Below are 5,000 nucleotides of genomic sequence, written 5' to 3' on the forward strand. Positions count from 1 at the left end.
TGCACAAAGGACCCCAGCTCCCCAGCATCTGACTGCGGCACTGCACTTCGACACCCCAGAGTGGTTGATAGCTCCTGGGGTGCTCCTCCTCAATGATCCGTTGGCACAGCCCATACGCAACACGGCTGCATTGAGGCTTTTGCAACTTCCAGCAGAAATAACCCTGGGGGTTGCCCGTCCTTCCTGCAGCCTTTCTGTGCTTCCTGCAAAAGATCGGGACTTTGACGGTGGCAGGTCCGAGATTCCATGAAAAGCACTCGTGTGTTCCCCTTCTTAACTTCCTTTGGAGTGAAGTAGAGGAATTTACAGGGAAACTTTTCACATACCTTTTGTCACACTGTAGTGGTGCAGAGCCTTAGCCTCCGGTGTACCTCCCATATTGGGAAGTGCAGGCTTGACAACAACACTTTCATCATATATGGTGCACAGCAAAACTGGTCATTCCTTTTGGCTGTTGCCCTTTTGATTCCTTCACCTTTGCAGGGATGGACCCAACAACGCTGGAGGTCTTGGTTCAGGGAGTTTTCGCAAGCTACACCTAGTTCTATGTGGGTCCACTTTCCGCCCTGTAGGCCGGCAAGGAAGCAAAGGGTATGATAGGCCTCCATTGATCTTTTGGTAGCGGTGTTTGCAAGTTACCTTACCAACTAAACATAAAAAGTTGCAGGCTAGGACTCAAACTTCAACCGTATATGCGAGGAAGAAAAGAAGGAAAAAAAGACAAAGTAGAAACACATAGAGTTACACAGCTTTTGTACATCACAATTAAAGTTAAAGAAAATAGGAGACAAAATGCAAAAGAATAAGGAAGTAAGAAAGTATACAATAAATTCATTTTAAAATCATGCTTACCGAACGGATGAATCAACTTACTCACTTTGCATGCTTGTTTGACATGTCCAATCTGCAAATACAGGGCCCTTGGAAGTGGAATGTAGTATACGGCAATGGGGACTATGAATGTATCCTAAATCTATTTTATGTGTTGCTCAGCGTTTCAACCTCTTCCTCTGTCTGCGGGTCCTTCATAGTCTAACCTAGTCATTATAAATGTAATCATACATTATAGGAGGGAGGGAGGTGAGGAGGGGGACAGGTTGGGAGCAGAGGGGAGAGACGAGAGGGGTAGAGGTGAGAGAGGTGAAGGAGGAGGGTAAGAGGAGTGAGGGTGAGTAAGGAAAAGGGAAGGCGGGAGATGAAACGAGCAAGATGAGGATTGAGGGAAAGGGGTAAGAGGAGGAGAGGTGTGGGTGGGTTAGCGAGGTATGGGGTGGGGGGGTGACCACGGGTCTGGGGGAGGAAGAAGGGAGAGGGAGAAATAGAGAAAGATGGGAAATAAGGAAGGCTAGGGGGAATGGTTAAAAGGAGGGAGGGAGGGGGTGGGGTAACAGGACGGAGGAAGGGAGGGAGGAAGAAGAGTACGAGGACGGAGAAACAATACAAGGATGAGTGACAGAGTCAGTGACCAGCAGCGAAGACATGGAGGGGCGAGGGAAGATAAAGAGAGGGGGAAAACAAACGGGTTGGAAGAACAAAGAAAATTATGACCATTATTTACATTATATAGGACTAACAAAGGATCGCAGGATGAACTGACATTCGAATGCCCTGACAAATCTGGTATACCTGTCGAATCCAAGATGCTACCAGGCGCCCCAGTACCACGACAAGTTCCAAGGAAAAACTTGCAGCCTCCTACTACACTGATATTGTGCGCCCTTGGCGCCTATGAAGTTTGCTGATTCTTATGTACATGACGAACGTTCAACATCATAATGGTCGTCCGACGAAAGCCCTGAAAAGGATCTACAGGTTATTTAGGACCTTTCATATAAACGATTTGGTTCCCTGTAATCAAAGGGGAGGATAGATAAACTCAGTTTCGGGAAACTGCGACGTCACCAATCCATTTTTCAGCCTCTGCTTACGTTCAAAAAACGAGAGGTATACTGTAAAACAAACATCAGGTCAGGCTATCACTGTGTCAGTCGTGTGAGTCATAATCTTCATCCCACTCAACCATAATCTATCACTAGCACATCACGACATTTTTTCTAGGTAACCCGTAACTACTACCTTGTTGATGACGACTTGTGATAGAAACTCGGAGACATCAACAAGTGATCCCTTTGCATCCAAAATGGGCTGTTCCTTATAGCGAGACTGACACTGCTATCTTCCTCAACAATGAGACCTGACAACGATGTCAAAATCCACGTCTTAATCCAGATACCCACAGAATTTCCCACATGAGATTGGCGATGTCGCCTCGCATATGGAAAGTTCCAAATCACAAATCCCCCGTCCTCTTTCACAACTCTTGATTCACATTTTTTAAGTAATCATGAAACAACGACTTTGCCATAATTTAACACTATGTGATCACACAAAAATTCAGAGATGACTAAATGCATATATATATATAAGTTTTTTTTCCCCCAAAACCATCATTCCAATGCAAGAATAAGGCCCCCCAATTCATTTACAATCCTAACAACCGCGGTTTGTTGCCACGGCGGGTGAATTCCCCTACGACACCTTCTTTTGACTTCCAAGGCAGAATGTGTTTTCTCGGGCTTGAGCAGCAGTCAGGAACGCATGCATTTACGGCTGCCACGGCGAGGAAAACTGAACTCGGAATCACGAGTGTAGGAGTCCAGTGCTCTAACCACTGGAACATCACGGCAGTATAAAGATATATATATAAAGCAGAAGACGGGTTCTAAAATTACACCACTTTTTAATTTAGTACCACAGGGTACTCATTTCCAGCTCTATATTTTTTGGGCTGAAGCGATGACAGCCGAAGCGCTGTGTGTGCCCTTGGCTTCTAGGGACATGTAATGAATTACACAAACTAAGCAGATGAGTATCGGCAGGCGCTTGCATTTTTTTCTGTTGGTGCTCAAGTACACCCTGTCGTACTTTTAAGATCCCGATGGCAATCATTCACCGTGAACCTGCTGGTATATCCTTTCCTTTTTATGAAGATTCTGAAACAATCAGGTAGCAAACATTTTCATCACTAACCATCATTTCCTTCTGCAATATCAGTAGAAACTCAAGCAACTGAAGGTGAGAGAAAAAAGAAAGGAGACGAAAAAACACCCTTAACATAAGAATGGTAGGAATGTACATGGTGAAGGTCATAAATTATGAGCTGATAAGAAAATCTTATTTAATCAAAAACTCTCCATAATATATAGGGATATTCTTGACATGTTAGCGGGCATGATGAAACATCCTAAGGTTTGATGTCTGGCTGCGAGCATGGTGTTCCAAGTACCAGGAGGGGACACCAGCAGGTTTAAGGTGATAAAGGACAAACATGTCATGACTAGGTGAGTGCCTATGATTCTTTCCGAAAGACATCTGTTTAATTTGCTATATAAATTCCAGAAAGGAAATTGATTTTTTTGGTTTTAGTGGTTTTGGAAGTCTCTGAGTGATAATGTACCTGCAAGTTCCCCAATTATTTCCTTCAGGTCAGAACACGTCGGTCCGATGTGTGCTCGTCATTACGATGTGTCCTGGTTCGCCGGGTTCCTAGCTCCTGAAGGCTTACAGTCCTTACTGTGGTTCGCTTGTTGGCAGAGCGACTCTGGGTCCAGCATGCGGTCCCGGGTTCATAGTACTGAAATTTCCACTGATATTGGAGTTGGCCCTGTCAGGACAGAGGTCTTGCTTCGGTGCACAGGACTTATTTGACCTGCCACAGGAAATGTCTATTATCTTATGTCGACACAGCTCTATTACGCTGCCACTGTGATATGGCCAACTGTAGTTTCCGCTGTTCCTTTCCTGCTTTGCATTAATGCCTCGCTTGTTAGGTCATGAATGGTTCAGAATGTAACAGGGTTAACTGCATAATACAGATTCTTATAATGGCAGTCTCGATACTGGACACTATCTGAACCAATTGCAGTCTCCGTTCTGGCTGGTGCAGAAAAGAATAGGGTCAGTCAGCTGAAAGATCTTTGGGAATATATTAGGTCGTGTGTGTATGTTGCAGAAGAACTTGAGGGCAATTAAGAGCCACCAAACTCCTCAGCAGTGCGATGTCAAGAACCAGGTTAATTTATTAACATATAGTATATTATATAAATCGGTGGTACTACATTGGACATTTTTTATCGTCTTTTGATAAACTCGAAGCGTTTCCCTTTTAAGTATCCATTTTTTTAAAGGGGATCGCGCTCTGGAAAGCCAGAACGCCATCCACTGATATTGGTTTTCAGCGTGTTCATATGAGAGAGCTTGCTCTAGGGGGGTCTTTATTCAGTACCCAGTTTACATATTTCGACAGGAAGTGCAGCCCAGTGCACAGTCCTTAAGCTTATTAGGGTAGGAGCGTTTCCTCGCGGATGGGTGGCGTCCGACACAGGTATTGCAACACCAATTTGCATCAAGTTAACTGTTTGGAGGGTTACTGGTGCAACTGCTTCAAAATACTCAGCCTGTTCACAAACCCCACAGTCTGAGACGTTGTGTAACAACATATAAACAACAACTAAATAATAATGATTAATGAAAGAATAATAAAAACTACATACTTAAAAAAAGAATCCGGCGTCAAATTAGACAGAAATTAAAGAATACGGCTTGACGATATTTTTTTCCCAAGGACAGGTAACAAAAGTTTGTACGTATTAATCTTCCAATTCTAGGGAACTTATTGATTTCAACAATACTAAAACATGATAATCATGCAAAACTCAAATAATCTTGATTTATTTATATCATTCTGATTTATATGATGCCACAAGAACTACATAATTATACTTTATCTTACAATTATTCATAGGAAACAATTACTGACTGTAAGTGCTTCACATCTCCTTACGGATATGATGTTCGGTTGGAATGCAGTCTTGCCGAAGCTAGAAGAAACTAGCAAGTTCATGGTGACTGAGGATGATGTGACATGGTCCCTCATGGCGAATGCCCAGGCAGGCCCTCGGCCAATTTCTAATTCCTCACGACAGGTCTCATGGGTCGTC

Source organism: Penaeus monodon, chromosome 18 (assembly GCF_015228065.2).
Source record: "Penaeus monodon isolate SGIC_2016 chromosome 18, NSTDA_Pmon_1, whole genome shotgun sequence".
In the NCBI taxonomy this organism is placed as follows: domain Eukaryota; kingdom Metazoa; phylum Arthropoda; class Malacostraca; order Decapoda; family Penaeidae; genus Penaeus; species Penaeus monodon.